The sequence below is a fragment of the Epinephelus fuscoguttatus genome, linkage group LG20 (assembly GCF_011397635.1).
Source record: "Epinephelus fuscoguttatus linkage group LG20, E.fuscoguttatus.final_Chr_v1".
Taxonomy (NCBI): Eukaryota; Metazoa; Chordata; class Actinopteri; order Perciformes; family Serranidae; genus Epinephelus; species Epinephelus fuscoguttatus.
This window is the reverse complement of record NC_064771.1, coordinates 37,047,542-37,067,186: the sequence shown is the minus strand read 5'-3', so window position 1 is coordinate 37,067,186 and position 19,645 is coordinate 37,047,542. Positions and strand designations below refer to the sequence as shown.

Sequence of the window (19,645 nt, the reverse complement as noted above, 5' to 3'; positions counted from 1 at the left end):
TCTTGTAATCTGTACATAAGATGGACACAGGGCGCCAGTTCTTGATGTCCTGTAGATTGCCTTTTTTTGGCAGAAGAGCTACAACGGCTCTGCGGCAGGACAGTGGCAAAGAACCTGAAGCCAGACTTTCATTAAAAACCTCTAAAATATCAGGTGCTATAATGTTCCACAAGGCTTTGTAAAACTCGACAGTCAGGCCATTGATGCCAGGAGCCCGCCGTCCCTGCATACTCTGCAGGGCGGTGTGCAACTCCACCATCTGCAGTGGCCGGTCTAGCTGTGAATTGGTCTCCATGGAGACCTGAGGCAGTTCACCACAGAACCCCTCAAACAGAGCATCATTCTCCTCATACTCACTGGTGTAGAGAGATGAGTAGAAGTCCACAGCTCGCCTTCGTAACTGGCAAGGCTCAGTGAGTTCCTGCCCTGTGTCAGAGAGCAGAGAGTGGATCACCTTCCTCTGTCCATGCTTCTTCTCCAGGCCGAAGAAGAAGCTAGAGGGAGCATCCATCTCGGTGATGTTCTGAACCCAGGACCGGACCAGTGCACCCTGTACTTCGGTATCTAGCAGGTTGGCTAGGGCCATTTTTTTGGACTTGAGGATATCAATATATCCTCGATTTCCTGTGGAATCACTGAGTGTCTCTAATTCCACGATTTCAGTCTCCAGGTCTTTAATAGATTGACAGGTGTCTCTTGTGACACTGAGAGTATACTGCTGACATAAGAGCTTTATCTCGGCTTTGCCACGGTCCCACCACTGCCCAAGACATGTAAATTCAGCCTTCCTTTGTCTAAAAGAAGTCCAAAAATAACTTATAGCCTCTCTAAAACCTTTATCAAAGGTTTAAACAGAATTAAAATGCCAGTACACACTCTTAGGTAAAATATTCTTAATAACAACGTGACACAAAACCAAAGAATGATCAGTAAAACCAGCTGGCATAATTTTACATCCCTTAAAAACATTAAAATGGTGCTTAAAACAATAAAACCGGTCAAGTCTGGCTAAGGAGATCCTGTCCTCTCTCAGGTGGGACCATGTGTACTGTCTGCAGTCTGTGTGCATCCTTCTCCACACATCCACAAGGCCATGAGAGTGGACCAGCTGCTTCAGAGTGTGTTGGGAGGCTGGATGAGGCTCTGCATGGTTACGATCTAAAAACTCGTACTCAGTACAGTTAAAATCCCCTCCCAAGAATGAAAAATCCTCAGAGCCACAGCAATTCAATCTAGTATTTACTTTTTCTAGAAAGCTCCTCCTCTCCGTAGCGTTGGTTGGAGCATAGATATTGATAAAAACCAGAGTGTGATGTTCAAACTGTGCTTTGGCTAAAAGACACCTCCCCTTTACTACATGCTTGACCTCCAGTGAAGATGGAGTGAATGTTCTGGAGAACAAGAAGCCCAATCCACCACTGAGCATGGTGTTGTGGCTTAAAGCCACCTGTCCTTCCCACTCTTTATTCCAGTCTGCCTCATTACTTTCATCACTGTGAACTTCTTGTAAAAACAATACATCAATATGTCTCATCCGTACCGTGTCAAAGACCAGTGCCCTTTTCTTTGCCTCTCTGGCCCCATTTACATTTAACGTTCCCACTCTAAAAGAATCCACTATGAGGGAGATGTTAAAAACAAAAACAGCATGGGAGGGAGAGAAGGGAAGAGAAAGAGGGTGGGAGGGAGAGCGGGGAAGAGAAAGAGAATGGGAGGGAGAGCGGGGAAGAGAAAGAGGGTGGGAGGAAGAGAGGGGGAGAAAAGGAGGGTGGGAGGAAGAGAGGGGGAGAGAAAGAGGGTGGGAGGAAGAGAGGGGGAGAAAAGGAGGGTGGGAGGAAGAGAGGGGGAGAGAAAGAGGGTGGGTTATTTTTTTAGCCAAGTTTATACAGTAATTTCTGTCAGTGTTTTCTCAGTGATGCTGCTGTCAGCTGATAGTGCTGCTGTTAGTAAGTGCACTAAAACATTGAGGGCCGAATTCACAAAGAATGAACTGCAGTCGCTGATAGCACCTTGAATTGCACTTCACTTGCACCCGCAGTTTGCTCCGTCTTAACGTCCTATTCACAAAGGATTTTGCGCTAATGATATACCTGCGTAAACACGCCCACAAAGTTTGGCAGCTGAGTGCAGTTTGCCCCTGATTGCAATTAGCCACATGGCATGGCATGGTAAGTGTTTGGCAAAGTACTGAGTACTGTATACCCTCATGTAGTGATGTCTGCTGGTGAGTCAGTCTAACAGTGTCGGATGGGTTGAGGCTGTGGATTTGACCCAGTTTGACCACTTTATCACTATTCCCTCTCACTTGTAGCTGTTTTTTCGTTATCTTTTGAATTCAATATGAATTATGGAACCGTTTTGTTCACGTTTGTTTCCCCCATTTCGTAAAATAAATTATTGAAAGTTGCTTTTGAAGTGCGTGACAGAAGTGCGTTTTGAGAACGACCGCAGACTGTCACCTGTTCAATGCATCGGATGCCATTAAAGTAATAATGATCATAATAATCTGCTTGGCAGCGCAGTTAGTGGAGCATTTCACCCTCTGCGCGTGCTTTGTGAATTAGACCGTATCTGTTTGCTCCATTTTTACCAGTTTAGCAGCCGCAAAAGCCACGCAATCCTTTTGTGAATTCGGCCCTAAGTGTTTTTTAATTTAGTCAATTACAAGAACATTCAATAAATGTTAACATTTAGGTTAAACAGTATTGTGTCATTTGTTATCATATTCAGTCCTAGATCCAAAAGCACAATTCAGGAGGCAGAGAGCAGGTGAAGTCTCGGCTTGAGGCGAGGGACAGGAGACCCATAATGACAAAATACAGTATTTTATCAGATGGGGGAGAAGAAAGTGATATCGGCCTTATATCGGCCATCGGCCACCCTGCTCTCTCAATATCGGTATTGGCATAATCTGCCTAAAGGCCATATCGGTCGACCTCTAATTAGTTCTTTAACTATTTCGCTAACAAGTTGGGCAAAATATGGAAAGAATACAATAAAGATTTGTAGAAAGAGAGAGGATTAAAAGATTCAACTTCATTCCTTTAACATATTCAATGTTGAGTTTCATTACATACAGTTCTATTAAGGGGGGGTGTCCAAGCAATTTGACATATTTGAGCATTTTATAAAAAAGAAACACTATAGTTACTTTTCCAGGTAATGAGTTACTTTTATATTGCAGTAACTCAGTTAGTAACTCAGTTACTTTTTGGGGAAAGTAAGCAGTGTTGCCAGATCTCGTGAGACAAATAAGCAACCAGGCCTGTGAAAACAAGCCCAAAACAAGCCACTTTTTCTACGGAGTCCCCCTAGGTTCCAGTGAGAGAAAATTAAATAAACTATGTGCACGGTTTTACAGTCCGTGGGGACGGATTTTAAACTGTGGGTACAGATTGTCAATTTACATCCATGTGGACAGATTAGTAAACTGTGCGCAGTCTTCCCCCTGAGCTTCAGGACAATGACCACAAGAGGGAGTTAACCACCTTTTAACATTATTTAACATTAGAAAACAGATGGGATATCGAATATAGACTGATGTACCAAGGACATTATATACACAGTAGACCTCTGATAATTAAAATTTGCACACACAAATAAATATCATCCTGAATTCACCAATTCTTTATTTATTATTGCTTTTAACGCACTCATCTAACTTTTTTCTTTTAGTTACAGGACTGACGTTTTCCTAACCAGAAAAAAAAAAACATTACCCTGCTCTGCCTCTGATTGGCTGGTACTCCTTGCCATCAGGTTCAGAGCCAATTAGAAGCAGGATGCGGGTGGGGAAAAAACTCTGCTGTCTCCTGTGTGTATGGGGAAAGGGGGGGACAGAGGGAACAGGCAAGACAAACTATCCTACGTTTAAATAACATATCAAAAATATCTGCTTGACAACTTATTATGGAGCTGGGAACAAGCCAAAATAAGCAGCTACGTTTTAGAGATAAGCCCAAAAAAAACGCGACCCGCAACTACCAATATTTGTAAGCGACTTTACAGAAAAACAAGCCCAAAGCCGCTTATAATAAGCAGACTTGGCAACACTGAAAGTAAGTAGTAACTATAACTAATTACTTTTTTAAAGTAACATTCCCAACACTGCCTTTGACCAACACATCAAATACTTTTTACATAATTCCTTTTCCATTGCTGCTCCCACCTTCTGGAACTCACTCCCTAAACACATCAGAGACTCCTCCTCACTGCACCTTCAAGAAAACCCTCACAACACACTGTTTAAAACTACTTACAACCTCTGAATTCAGTGTACTTTCCCCGCCCTTTCTGGACTATTTGCCGCACAAAAGGGCTCCCCCACCCCGGGTTCGAATGAGGAACCCTCTTGCTGTGAGGTGACAATGCTAACCACTGCACCACAGTTCAGTGAAAGTCTAAATACACATCTGTCTTTGTCTCCCTCTGTCTCTGCCCCCCAGTTTGTCCTCACCTGGTCAAGTTGTGCAAATCAGCTGAGTAGTGTGAGAGTCTTGTTGACTTGCAGCTGGAGCTTCCAGTCCAATGATCTGTGATGTTGAAAGGTGATATACTGTCAGATACTCTCTTCTATTGACTCCTCCCATGACACGTCTCAACACGCCTGACAACAACCATTTGTCAGTGTGAAGGGGCCCTGACCTGAGGCCAGTAGAACAGGGAGATAATGAGACAGGCAACAGGCAGAGTGCTTCCTTAACTCGCGTCTGACAGACTTTATGGGACACATATTTAACTATCCTGAGACTGCAACCCAGGCATCCCAAAACAACACAACATTCATTAAAATAAAAATGTGAATCCGCATAATCCATGTGTGTTATAATTCCTTACATACAAAGGAAAAGAAAATACATCCTTCAACAAACTTGCTGTCTACAGCCTGAACTACTGAACCACTGGGTACAAACAGGTCCGTGTCTGTGAAAACACGGACGCTTCAACCTGCAACACAGAAGATCTATACGATCAGCACAGTTTCAAGATTAGAGTCACCAATTCAGTATCTGACCAAATGTCTCCCCTTCTGCTCCTGAGATATGACGTTAAAACATAATGATGTCACAGTCAAGCTGACCTTTGACCTTTTGGATATAAAATGTTATCACTTATCACATCCTGTTAGACATTTAAAAACAATCAAAAGTATGATTTTTCATTGTTTAAAGCCACACTCAACCAAATGGTTGAACTGTGTTATGGTAAAGGTTGAGATGCGAAGATAATAAATTTACTTGTTTTTTTACAAAATATTAAAAAAGGAAGGTAACGCTTCAGATTACGGCCCGCAATTTACACCGTAACGATCGGGTAGTTAGGGTGTAACCTGTTGTACTAACGGTGTACCTGTGTAGTGCGTGCAATACATATATGTAGGTACAGGGGAACAAGATGTTAAGTTATGGAGTAAGGGGCTAACAATTCATGAATTTACAGAGAATTTATGTTATAGGTTTTTTTTTTAACTACTGGGTATCTATTCTATTATAACAGGGTATGTGCGACCTGCTGATCAATAATATGGATGTTTGGGGGGAATTTACAGAGAACTTATACAGTAGGTATTTTTAATTACAGGGTACTTACTCTATTATTACAGGGTACAGTATGACAATAAAACTGAAAAATCAGAGGGAAGATGGAGGAAGCATTCTGCAGCAAGTAATAAATCAGATGTGATTTTATTTCAAAATTACAAACAAACAGTCAATCTACATTGTTCCTTTATATTTTCAGCGGGTAGCCTATACAACTACAGGGTGCATCTGTGCGTTCACTTCAGAACAAAGGTCCAGGTGACAGTATGTTGTCATGGATACTGTTGGCGTCTGAAGACCGTCTCAGCTGTCGCTCACCTCACCAGCTTTACATTACTGGACGCTCGTTTATGGCTTCATGATTCCGCTTGCCGTCGGCAGACAGATTTCACCCACCCTAGATGTGACTCACTTGTGTTTTGGTGTAAACACGCTGACAATGTTGAAGTCATTAAAATGTTGAAGGTCTTCTCCCTGGCAATTGTGTTCGTCCGGCATTACGGCTCCTCAACATGCAAGCTCACCTTTTTCCAGCTCTGTGCTCGCTCTCCTTTCATCCCAGGAAATAAATACAAATATAGCAAGATAGAACACAACGCATATGCTTGATATGCTTTACTGACAGCTTACTGTGCAGTTAATTTACAGTTGGAAAAAGGTGAGCTGGCATGTTGACGCGAGTCAAGTGCCAAGTTTTGAAAGTACATTTTTTTCTGTTCCTGCAGTGAGAGTGATGGCAAAAACAAAGTACATCTGAACCCAAATCCATATACTAAAAAAATAATGTGCAATAACCCTCACCACCCCCACTTACTATGTGCAATAATGATGCTACCCATGTGTGTATGGTTACACTGTGAATTCTTGCTGCTAAGTATACTGTAATGTATAATGTGCAATTTGTCTTAATCCCAATTTTTAAATTTGTATATTTTTATAACTATTATGCTATATTATGCTTCTCTCTCTCTCTCTCTCTCTCTCTCTCTTGCTCTCTCGTTTTTATATTCTGAACTTGACTTGGGAAGCCCTGCACAAGAATTCCTATGTGCTTAGACTGTCTGGTTTGTGCACAAAAGGTGAATAAAATCTTTGACTTGACTTTTGACTTGAGCTACGCCTTCAGTGTCTCAACAGTCCGGGGTTGATGTTGTCGTATTTTGCGCTTCATCATGTTTCACTCATGTTCAGTGGGAGACAGGTGTGGACTGCAGGCAGGTCAGTCTGGTACCTGCACTCTGTCACTACGAAGCCACGCTGTTGGAACACGTGCACAATGTGTCTCACTGGCTCGCTGGAATAAGCAGGGACATCCCTGAAAAAGACGTCGTCTGGATGGCAGCATATGTTGCCCCAAAACCTGTATGTCACTTTCAGCATTCATGGAGCCTTCACAGATGTGAAGATACCCATGATGCACCTACACTCCATCACAGATGCTGGCTGGATGGTCCCGGAGCACACGATGTCCATGATGGACTGGTCACACCACTTTGGGTCAGGTACTGAGTGTTTCCAGGATGCTCCTTAATACCCAATCATGATACTTTAATCTGTTACCAATTCACCTGTTTACCTGTTGAATGCTCCAAACAGGTGTTTTTAGACCATTCCTCAACTTTCCCATTCTCTTGTTGAATGAAGAATGAATTCAACAAATAAATAAACCATGACAGAAATGAAAGGATGGGAGTGATGTGACATTATGTGCTGTTTAAAGTGTGATTTCTTCATACAGGGACAAAATATCCACCTGATGAAACCCACAGTGTTCACCTCCTCTGACCTTACAGGCGCAGTGTTACTGTTTCAACACACACAAAAGCGTCGCGCTGCGGGGCGTCAATCGGATTTCTATTGCACACTCCAGTCCGCTAGGCTGGGAAGCACGTCGACGCACGTCGAGCTGCTGCCGGTGTGTTTTGGCCTTTACTGTTTCAACACATCATAAATGTTTCCACAGAAATGTTGACAAATCCACTTGGATCAGCCAAAACATTCAAACCATCTTTGATTATGTTGTTCCAGTGCATTGTTCTGCTGAGAAACCTTTGGTTCCACCTGACATGTTCCACCCACTCAAACACCGTTGCAGACCAAGTTCCCATGATCATCTGCTGGGAGCAAAAACTTGAATTGTTTCCAGTGTTTTATAATTTCTCAGTAACGGATAAGCCAGGGACCTGCCCAGAGACTTGGACATGTTCACCTTCTCTGATCTTACAGATGCAGTGGTGACCGTTTAAAGCAGAAGTTTATCCACAGAATTGAAGACACACCTGCTGTAATTATGAAGGCGTTCCTATGATCACGCCATGTCTGTAGAACAAACACTTGAATGGTTTCCAGCATTTTAACAGTTTCTGAAGAACTGCTGAAACAAACAAGTCTTTCCACCTTGATCACACACACACACACACACACACACACACACACACACACACACAAGAGCAGCAGTTCATCTCCTTCTTACAGCTCACAGTATTCTTTTTTGATTTACTCCTCTACATCATATTTGTTTGTTTGTTTTCACACACAAACATAAAACATGTTTATAGGTAAACACATATGAGATGCGTATACTCATAAACGTACATACTGTACATATAGTTTTGTATTTTGCTCACCAATGTATTGAGCTATTTTGCTGTGTTGACTAATGTTACATGTGTTATCACTTTTCATTCACTGCATTTGAATTGTTTTTGTGTTTGGGCAACACATATTAATGTCCTACCAATAAAGCCTGTTAAACTGACTTCAGCTGAGAGGGAGAGAAGCATCCTGAATGAACTTCAGCTGAGCTTCATTTGTATTTGATAACATGAGTTTCTGAGACGTCATCAACAACACTAATAATTACCTGACCAACCCCGCCCTCTACTGGACCATCAGCACAGTGCAGGAAGTAGGAATCTCATGGCTGCCTCATTGTTGCGACACACACTCACTGAGCTCCTCATCTTGCCAAATTTGAGAAAGTTATGTTCAGATTAAAATTGTATTTATTTACAGTTATTTTATTTGCTGGACTGAAGCTATAAATGGTGTATTTATTGTACCATGATATCATTTAGAAAACGTGAGAATCAAATATGATACTGCAGATATTTAATGCAGGTGTTTTCATGGCTTTTAATGTTGTACACTCTTTGAATTATTATTTTATCAAACCGATGAAGCAAGAGTGTAAGCAAACCTGAAAAACAGCCATAACTGACCCATGCTACAAGAGTCCAGAATAAGTAGAAGAAATATACAAGAAACGATAACATTTTATATTAAGGTACTGTAATAAGCACTAATTAATGCTTAATAAGGACAAATTAAGATTTAATGTGCACTTTTAAGACAGTATAAGATGCTTATTAACATTAATAAGACTAGACTAAGTGTTTATTACAGCATAACTGACTGATTGACTGTATTTGTATATTTGTTAGTTGTACTCCTAAAGTTAACGTTAGCAATATTTTTTTTTACTATAAAGAAAGTAGTGTTCGTCATATCTCATTTTTACCCTCTCCTCCCTAAAAGTGCTCATGTCATCATTGTGCCACAATGCCTACAGAGGTGGAAAACATCTGCTGCATGGAGACCCCGTCGGTAAGTGTAATTCCTATGTAGATTTATTGATTTGCTAGTTCCATCCTCTCAAACTTTCCAATAATTGACATTTTACCTCTTTTCATTACTCAGGTCACAAGAAGAATGTACCCCACTTGTATGATAGACCATCCAGGATTTGAGCCCGTCTGTTTGAACCCCTTTGCTCTCCAGAATGCCATGAATATTTATCGGCAGATCATGGAGAATTAATGGAAAGAGGTTATGAAAAGTAAGCTTCTCCACTACATATTTGTCTCCAAATATTCAAACTCTAAATACCTGATGTAATGATACTGTACATATCAAAATGTATCGGTTAAATACCTTTTTATTATTATTTTAATTTATTAGTTGGTGCTGGGGATACTTGGGCCGAAGAATCCGAGTGGTAATACCAGCTTGTGTGGTCTTGCGCATCAGACAGGAATTCCCGGACCCCGGCGGCCAATACACGCACAACGGGGGTAGAGGGGGTCTTCATGTGCGTGCTTGTCCTGTATGTGGTTCAGCACGGAATTGAACTTGGCCAACCTCTCTGCGCCGGTGGTGGATGAAGCCACAATCCATAAACTTGATTGCGTATCATCGGCAGCCATGTTGCCAGCTTTTCACACCAATTTCGTTTGGAGGCTGCCCGCAGTTTCTTGGTCAGTCCTAACAACAAAAAATGTTAGTAACAAGTTAGGTGACCTTTAAACATGTGTTGACACATCCAAAATACTCCAAACTATTCAACTACTGATTTTACACATTCATTACATCCCTCGAAAACTACTTGAAGTGCTTGAAGGTGACCACTTAATTTTGAATAAAGATAGCCCTACCCTTTTGATTGCCTGTGGCAGTGAGCAATATGATGTATGTTGCATGAACGCCACTGAATGCATGATATAATGATGACACCTTCTGTATGTGACAGTGTTGTTTGCGCATAATAACAATAATACATACCTTTCTCAAAATGCCAAACATCATATTAATGGGTAAAGTGCTTCTCCCTCAGATACTTTGCAACCTGGTTGTGACGGTCAGTCACGATACAATCCATGGTCACACCGTTTTCCGTGATGTGTTTCAGGCTTCTGTCCAGTCCTTCCAATTCCATGTGATTGGAACTTGGCACCTCATTGCTCTGATTTTGAAGACAAGAGGGAAGAAAAGAGGGTAAAGGCATGGCAACATTTATGACATTATCTTTGTCATCTATATATATATAAAGTAATGTTATGATAACTTGAACTGAATCAAATGACATTGTCACTAACCTGCATGAGCTGAATGTCAATGATACTGTTGGTCTGCAAGTCCATCAATGTGTAGCTGCCATATTTAGCACAGTGCCCTGTTAATATTAAGAGATATGAAATTTTCAACAATATTAAACTGAATCTTTTTGTGATGAAAAGTCATTTTTGTAGGCACATAATATCACACTGCAAAGCTGTAAAATGCCAATTTCCTGGCGAGTCTGCCCTCATATCTCCACCCAGGATGGTACCCGGTTCCTTACTCAGCCGATCAAACATGGCACGCTGCTGCCTCTTCCATTGGTGGACCACGGCAGGCTCAATGTACTGGTTACAGTGTTGTCTGAAGGACTTGTATCCATGCACCTCCAACCACATTGCCCAGAAAATCTTTTTAAAAATTAAAAAAAACAAAAACAATATTAGCTCTCATACTTGACAAATATATAATTTTTGTCTTATTTTTCCTTTTAGTTATATACTTTTTATTTGCTAAATTCTTACGGTATGCAGGTAACAGGGTGTAAATTTAACACCTGCAAAGCAACATATGCTGGTGAGAGAGCAATAAAGACGCCTGGTAAACAATTATATTTAAAATACCTTAAACATTTTTCAATAAGATGCCCCACTGAAGTACACTGCAGCCGACAGTTGTAGATTGCCAGCCGGGGTGGAGAATCCTATCAAAGGCTGACTCCTCCATTGTCTGTAGTACTGGCAATGTGGGCATTGCTGGATAATGGAAATGCAGGTCCCCCAGGTGTATTTCTTTAGCTTACATGCCCTCTTGCAGTCTGGGCATTTTTCAAAAAGCTCCATGAGGCAGCTTTCATACACAATCAACTTGTGCATCTCCAAGTGGCTGATGGGACTGTGCTGCGTGGGACTGGATCCTTCACTGTGTTAACATAAGAAATTAAAACAGATTAGAGAAACAGTGATGTAACAATGAAATACACGTGTGGAGTGAATACTGAATAACTCAAGAGATATCCATTGAATCCAACACCACATTAGCAGAGTCTTCTGGGTTATAAGAATGGTCATCTGGATCTAGAGCCACAAAAGATGAGCTCCCCTCCCCAGGGCTGTCCCTCTCCTCTTCCTCCTCCACCAACTCAAGACGAGCTTTCTTCATCTGTGGCTTGATGGGTGTGGTGTTTGGTGTGGAAGTCATAAATGTCTGGCTACCTTGTGTGGACAGAATTAGATTTTTAGACTACAGAGAGCAATATTAGCAAAACAATAAAATTGATCGATTTTTGAACTTCTATTTGTCATTAGTCTATTTATACAAACTGACAGCTATTTTTTTTTTAAAAATTCCAGACCTTATAATCCAATATTTAAAATAGTTAGCAAACAGTTATGATAATTTAGAACACATGCAGCACAATGAAGCTATAAAGTTGATACAAAGAGACATCAGCAGTTCGGCTGATATCACCTGAATCCCATCTACCCTACTCAGACTCTTGCCAACACACACACACACACACACACACACACACACACAGTAAAACTACCCCTCTCCCTGCTTTTAACTTTCCCCTAAAGCCCCCCTTCTCCCCACTCCTTGTTTTTGAACCTCACATTTCCTCACCTCACCTCATGCAGTATTCCAAGACCTGGGACACAAAACTATGGGAAACAGTTATAGGTCGCTATGTAATCAGATGTTAGACCACAAACCTTCACTCCTGAAATGTGGCTGCAGCTGAAGATTGTGCCTTGAAAGCTGTGTGCCATACGTTCTTGTTGTCTGTGGTTCAGTCTGACAGCCAACATCAACCATTTTGGGTCGCTCAATTCCGGTAGATGTAGTGGCCTGACAGCAAGGAATACAAATGTTAACTGCTACGTTATATCTATAAAAGTTACCTGAGAACATAATCCAGAGTAACATAGCGTTTGAACTGCATAAAAATACTACAATATAGAGGGAATCGCCTTGTTGTTTACAAATACTTCCAGGTAGAAAACCAGCAGAATTTAGCTCTATATATGTATATAGAGCTATATTTATATCTATATCTATATCTATATTTATATGTCTCACATTTTTACATCACTATATCACTGTTTAGACTAATCTGATGTTTGTAAAGTCTATAAACACAATGATTGAACAAACATTACTATTTATTTTTGTAATTAATAACATGGTTATCGTAGATTAGCTTGGCTAACCATTAGCTATTAGCTGTGTCTGTAATAACTCAATAAACGGTCCGTGAAAAAAATATTTTTTCCAGCAGATATCTTGGTTACAACATGATTGAGCTAGCAAAGCAGTTTTGTGTTGCTATGTGTGGTATTTATTCAGTTTTGGGAAATCACGATGTCTAGAACGCATCAGTGGCTGATGCAGCAGCAAAGCTGACATCAGGACGTCATCCGTTAAAAGCCTCCCGTTGTCAGATACGACATGAAACTACTCCAGTTAGCTCAAACATGTTGTAACCAAGACATCCGCTGGAAAAAAAAAAATTCACGGACCGTTTATTGAGTTATTACAGACACCGCTAACGGGGCTAACAGCTAACGATTAGCCCAGCTAACTCACGTAATAACTTACAGCGCGTTGACTCCGAAGATGGTGTAACCAAACCCCGTTTATAAAACCTGACAATCAAAATGACAAACAATACCAAAGTCTAACACAGCCTCTTGTGCTCACATGTGATGAAAGTTATGTGGCGTTCACAGTAACGTTACCGGCTACAAAGCTAACTTACATGACAGATGATGCTATGCTAAATAACGTTAGCTTCATGTATAGCCTTGAAAACAGCCCCCCTTTTTCTGGTTGCACCTACGGGTCTTTATAGATTTACGTCTCCATAAACGTTCAAATCAAACATGTAATGTACTCACCTCATAGCCACAGATGTTAGGAAAATTGCCGGGGGGTGTCCGGGTGTTTGTATATTCGTTATTGTTCAAGTAGTTACTCTGCTACTAGCGGAGGTGTATTGCACACTGAAACCCATATGAATTGAGGAGAAAATTTCCAACATCTGGGCCAGTTTCCTAACACCGGTAGCTATGAGGTGAGTACATTACATGTTTTATTTGAACGTTTATGGAGACGTAAACCTATTTAGATCCGTAGGTGCAACCGGAAAAGGGGGAGCCGTTTGTTCCAAGGCTAACGTTAGCTTCATGTACAGACAGTATATTTCCACAAAGTAGCAACACTCACCGTATGCTGTGCCGTGGTCGGGTCCCGTATGTTTAGAACAACTCCCCTTTCTAGCCGAAGGGTCTTTGCTAATCCAGCATTATACTGTCCCAAGTTTGAAAAAGAGTCCGAGGAGAAGTGTTTAGCGCAGACAAACAGGTGGGACGCTGGAGCAACAGGAACATTGCCGTTGAAAATAAAATGAATCCAACTGTTCCTCACATTAGCATCACCAGATGGAATGATGAAAATATTTTTATCTGGGTTTTGGCAGCCAACCACTGCCACTGTAAAAATACAAATGGCGGATTCGCTTCCTTCTCTCCGGAAAATACTGGGAGTGGTTTAACTAGTGCCTGGTGAGGTGAGGCTAGCCCCTCCTCGGCTTCTTATTTACGTCAATAAGAAGCCCAATCCGAAATCTCGTTTTTTTCCCCTCCTGGTGAATTCATGGGGGAGGAGGAAAGAATGAACTTCTTTGCCCGGAAAACATGTCAGCTATTGTCAGTGAAGGAGAGGATTGAGGTACACATGCAATAACCTGGAAAAAATGGATTTTCAGGTGATGGATCCTTTAAAAATGAATGTCCTCCCACGATTAATCTACATTATTAGTGCCTTCCCACTCCCCTTTGACAAAACCTATGTTAAAAGAATGAATTCATTGTTTTCTTCCTTCATCTGGAATGGAAGGAGAGCAAGCATTAGTACTTTCAAATTATTTCTTGACCAAGATAAAGGTGGACTGGGTCTTCCAAATCTGGAAAAATATTACTTTGCTATAAATTCAAGATATCCTTTAAAATGGGCATATAATTATAATATAGAATTAACAACTTGGGAAGACATAGAAATAAGAATTATGTCCACAAACAAATCCAAAATATCTCTTAAATCAATGTGGTTCAACCCGAAACATCTAAATGATATCAACAATCCTGTCATTAGATTTTCTTGTGAAATTGCAAAATATTTGCATAACTCATTAGATTTTGACGGACATAACTCACGTAATAATCCATTGTGGTATAGTAGTCTTTTTACAGTGCAAGGTAAATCATTAGAAAATAAGGAATGGGAAAGAAGGGAGATTTCCCCATTGATAGATCTGTTTTCCAATGGTAAAATGATGTCCTTTGAGCAATTGAAATTTAAGTTTGATCTGACAAGTAAAGATTTTTGGTTATATCTGCAAATCAGATCACAACTTACAAAATTTCTTGGGGAACGTATACAACTTCCTGAAACAACTGACTGTGAAAATAAATTAATAACAATAATGAAAAAGAAAAGTCACATAGGTAGCAAAATTTATAAGATCATAAATGGTCTGAAAAATACTATCAACATCTCCCTAGAGAAAACCTGGGAGAAAGATCTAGATGAAAAAATAGATCCTGAAACATGGGCATCATTTGACAGAAATTACATAAAATATTGAACTCAGCACAAAATAAAACAATAAATTATGAGTTCATTAACAGGACATATTATACTTCAAGAAAACTTAAACTTATGAATTCATATAATAATGAAATGTGCTGGCACTGTAATAAAGAAAAAGGTTTATTTTTTCATATGATATGGCAATGCCCTAAATTGAAAATATTTTGGAAAAAACTCATGTTGAATCTGTCAACAGTCATCAAGGATAACATCCCGTTAGATCCCAAACTATGCATTTTGAACTATATGGATGACAAAAACTGGCCACATTTTAAGAAAAAAATTGTGTCGGTTGGCCTTATGAGTGCAAAACGAGTTATTGCTACTAACTGGAAGACTACTGATAATATTAATGTAAAATCCTGGATACAAACCATTGAAACACTTCTAAGTTTAGAGCAAGCATCCAATTCTATATACACTTCCTCCTACAAAACCTGGAATCAAATTAACGTGCAAATGCACAACAATATCACCTGCCCCGACTAAAAAACATTATTTATGACGCCTGCTGGCATATTGGTACTTATATATGAGAAGTATGTGTGTGTGTGGGGGGTCTGTATTACAATTATATGTATGTTTATGTCAAGGATCTAACATCTACTCCAGGATACAAGCACAGTTGTATGACATGAACTTTTTTCATCATCTCAAAATGTTAAATGTTATTTTGTGTTGTTGTTATCGGTTTTCTTTATAACGGATCTGACTGTTGATCTACTATTGTGAATTCTTTACCCCCTGAGCATCAAAAAGCAAATAAAATATTAAATAAATAAATAAAGGTTAATGAACTATTAACATGCACTTAACAAGACACTGTGCCCACTTTAGATCCAGTAGCTGCAAAGATGCATTATGAGCTTTTAATGACATTCATAACCTCTTCATTATGCACTCACTGAAGTTAATAATTCTATTAATTATGCACCTATTGCAACATCCAGATATCAATTATTATTTCAACATTAAAGAATTCTGATGCGTTCTTTTCACTCTAGTATGTTATGATTTTCTTTAGCAAAGGATCATGGGAATCTCATTTCCTCAAAATGGCATACTAAGACAAACATGAGTTATTTGAACTTAAACATTTGAGCAGATTGATTTAGAGTTAGTTAGATAGATAGATAGATAGATAGATAGATAGATAATTATTTTTTATTTTTATATTAATTCCTCTCTAGGGAGTTTATTTTGTTTACCTGCATCGCTACAAGAGCCAGGGTCGTTTTTTGCAGTCCATCTGCAATGTCAGCACATCCATCTGAAAGAGAAGGCTCAGAATTAAACCCATAAACACAATTAAAAGTGCAATATGTAATTTTCTGCCGCTAGGGGTCTCAAACCAAAACAATAACAGAAGACGGAGTTGAATGATGTCACAAAGTAGCATGGGATCATGGGAGTTGTAGTCATATAACAGATACAGATCTGCTGCTGGCCGGAGCGCTGGTGCCCCGGCCAGCAGCAGTGCTTGCAATACACTGGTGGAAATGATTAATATTTCAATAACATCAGCCAGATGTTTGCTTACCTGTCTAGTAGAACACACACGAGGGCGGCGTCAAATTGTAGTCCTAGATTTTCACGAAGCTCTCTCCGTCTCGGAAAGGCCACACCAATATCCATCGTTGATTTAGCTCTCTTCTTATCCCAAATTCTTCTGGGATCGCTTGGTTGATCTGTACGTTTCCGTTTTACCGGCTTGTTTACTGGGACAGCTTCGGTGTCAGAAGGTGCAGCAACCGTCAATGCATAATCATGATCCATGACGAGTTAGCTTAGCCTAGCAACAGTAACGTTCATTCTCTGACATCTCATCCGGTCTTCTTCTTCTTCTTCTTCTCCTTCATTTAATGGCTATGGTAACTGGAGTTACGTTGCCATTGACATGTGACCTAATGACACGGTCCGTAACTTTTATTAATATTTCATATTTATCTGGGTTTGAAAAATTGTTGGAAACATTTCTGATAATCAAAGTACACAACTAAACAAAATATATAATATTGGTTTAGTCGTTTTTAGACATTTTTATGTGGAAAAACTACATATTATACCTTTAATCTAACTTCCCTTGTTTTTAATCCACAGCCTAGTACTGAATTACTCTCGCAGTGGTTTCACAAGAGTGATAATAAAACACACTAGGCCTGATACAAACTTCAACTGCCAAAATGTATGAAATGCTCCTTTAACCTTACTGACGGAGAGGAATCAAGTCAGGCTATGGCGTTAGCAAATCAGCAGGAGTTAGCATTACGCAGCCTATATCCATTAGCCTGCTCAACATAACACACAGCTCATCGGTGCTCCTAACACATTCACTCTGCTCATCCTGCTTCACACAATTTACTGTCATTCAACCATATGCATCTTCACACACATTTCACTCACTTTAACTCACACAGAACGTCATTAGCGACGCACTTAACGTTAGCTACCGAAGCTATTTCTAGCGGCACCCTCCACGAGCCGCGACACACACACACACACACACACACACACACACACACACACTCTTAATTGCGTCAAAGTCAATGTCTCTGAGTGTCACAGTCACACATTAACTAAGGTTCTGCTAACACATACTACTGTTATCTGGGTGTTCATTAACTCAGCTTACCTGTAGGAAATTTAGAAACATGACTGGCTGCTAGTTCAAGCATGACCTTCATCTCTGTAGCTAAAGTTGCTAGCCTAATTATTACTGACTGAATAAGCTGAGTACACCTATTTTGATTAACTGTAATGTCATTATCATAAACATCAAAATTTAGAACACACAGTCACATTTTGTAAGGCCATCATGTACATGATTAGCTGAGTTGCTAGTGTTAGCTATCGCAAAGAACTAGAACTAGCTAAAAAGTCAACAAGCTAACGTTAGCCTATAGCCTACTTTAACAAACTAACTTACCACAGGGGCAGAAACAGATGAAACATCGTCTTCAGAGTCCCGAAGCCAAGTGTCGCATCCTACTCCAACTGGAGCGGCACTGGAGGAGCTTGCATCAGTTGTTTCAACCATCTCAGCATTGCTAGGTTGTGTATCCATGTATTTCTACAGGAAGCTGTGTAATTTCAATGTTGATAGCACTTTTATGCAGATGTTTTACTCTTGTTTTATTGAATCCATCCTCACCTTCTCCTTCATTTGTTGGTACAGCTCCCTCTCCCTCAGAAACAAAAACAGACTGCAGGGTATTGTAAGATTGTGCAGCAAAATTGCAGGTATTAACCTGAATGACCTCACTGCCCTTTACCAGCTCAGAACTTTGAGCAAAGCCCGTTCCATCCTTGGGGACCAGAGCCACCCCTTGGCTGGTGAATTCCTGCTGCTTCGGTTGGAAAGTATTTATAAACAACAAGACGATTCCTTCTATAGTATTAATAATGTTGTATGTCAGGGGGGGCATCCCGTTCGGGCAAAGATGGATTGCGCACAAGCCGGGCCAGAGAGGGACAGAGAGACGGAGGGCGAGGCGCCGACGGAGGAGCCCGCTGCACCAACACCACCCACCGCGTTGTCCGCAACGTGTGACCTGTTCGGGGAGACATACAGGGAGTGTTGCACCTGCTGCCTCCCTGCCTACCCTTTTTGAAGAAGAGATGAAACGTTACCAGAATGAGACACCACTACGAGCCGACCAGGATCCACTCTTGTGGTGGAAAACTACAGGCGCACTGAAGTATCCAAACATTGCTCAGATAGCGAGGCAGAAGTTGGTCATACCTGGCACTTCAGTGAGGTCAGAACAGATTTTTTCATCTGAGTGTCACGTTCATATTGCACCAGCAATAAGCATCTAATTTTTTGTGTTTTTTTGTAAAAAAAAAAATAATAATAATAATAATAATAATAATAATAATAATAATAATAATAATAATAAATAAAAATAAATAATAATAATAATAATAATAAATTAGAATATTATTCGAACTCTACTAAATTAATTCGAAAATATTCAAACTAAATTTCTTGGTGCTTTTGACAGCCCTAGTCCCTGGGACGTCAGGACACCGTTAGTTTCGAGCCCTGAGAGCGTATTAATATTTTATTAACGTTTATACGACACTGTTCCCACTTTAGATCTGGTAGCTGCAAAGAATCATTATTAACTATTATACCATGGTCTGGATGAATAGTCGATTCTGATTGGCTGCACGGTGTCCATTAAAAAGTGTTGTAGGACACCTATAAAGAAGTTCCGGTCAAAAAGCCTGATTGTTCTAAATTATTGCACTGGCTCAAACGCTAGTTGGTAACCGTGGCAACAGAAACTCAGATCATACGTTAACATACGTTATTTCACAGTTTATTTATCACAACGGCAAGACAGTAGACAAGACATGAGCGATTTTATAGTTTCCTTTAACCTGTTTGGTGAATTTGATAATTTTGAAGACTGGGATGCAGCAGAAGAGAAAGAGAGAAGAGAATATAAGAAGAAGGAGATGGGTCAATCCTCGCTATTGGTAACCCTTTAAGGTGTTAAGTTTTGATATTAATATTGTGAATTTTTGACGTTTTTAACATGTCATTAGGTAGAAGAGATGTTTAACCTTGAGGAATTTGTATTTTTAGAGCTCAGGCACTTAAATGATAA

At 40.1% G+C, this 19,645-nt stretch overlaps 2 protein-coding genes across 4 annotated transcripts in view; both read right to left on the bottom strand.

Moving 5' to 3' along the window:
• Positions 1 to 11,416, bottom strand: part of LOC125880644 (stonustoxin subunit beta-like) — a 242,658-nt gene extending 231,242 nt beyond the window's left edge. Inside the window, exons 1-6 of the mRNA XM_049563299.1 lie at positions 11,407 to 11,416; positions 11,000 to 11,297; positions 10,660 to 10,786; positions 10,415 to 10,491; positions 10,101 to 10,281; positions 9,474 to 9,803 (exon numbers count right to left, since the gene is read on the bottom strand). The gene's annotated coding sequence lies outside the window, so the exon portion shown is untranslated. The remainder of the gene's footprint in view (positions 1 to 9,473; positions 9,804 to 10,100; positions 10,282 to 10,414; positions 10,492 to 10,659; positions 10,787 to 10,999; positions 11,298 to 11,406) is intronic.
• The window catches only part of LOC125880641 (neoverrucotoxin subunit alpha-like), a 65,837-nt gene that overhangs the window by 28,297 nt on the left and 17,895 nt on the right, over positions 1 to 19,645 (bottom strand). The window contains exon 1 of one of the 3 annotated variants that reach the window (XM_049563288.1): positions 4,457 to 4,466. The exons of the other annotated variants lie outside the window; for them this stretch is intronic. The gene's annotated coding sequence lies outside the window, so the exon portion shown is untranslated. Of the gene's footprint in view, positions 1 to 4,456; positions 4,467 to 19,645 lie in introns of those variants that run through there. 3 annotated transcript variants of the gene reach the window in all.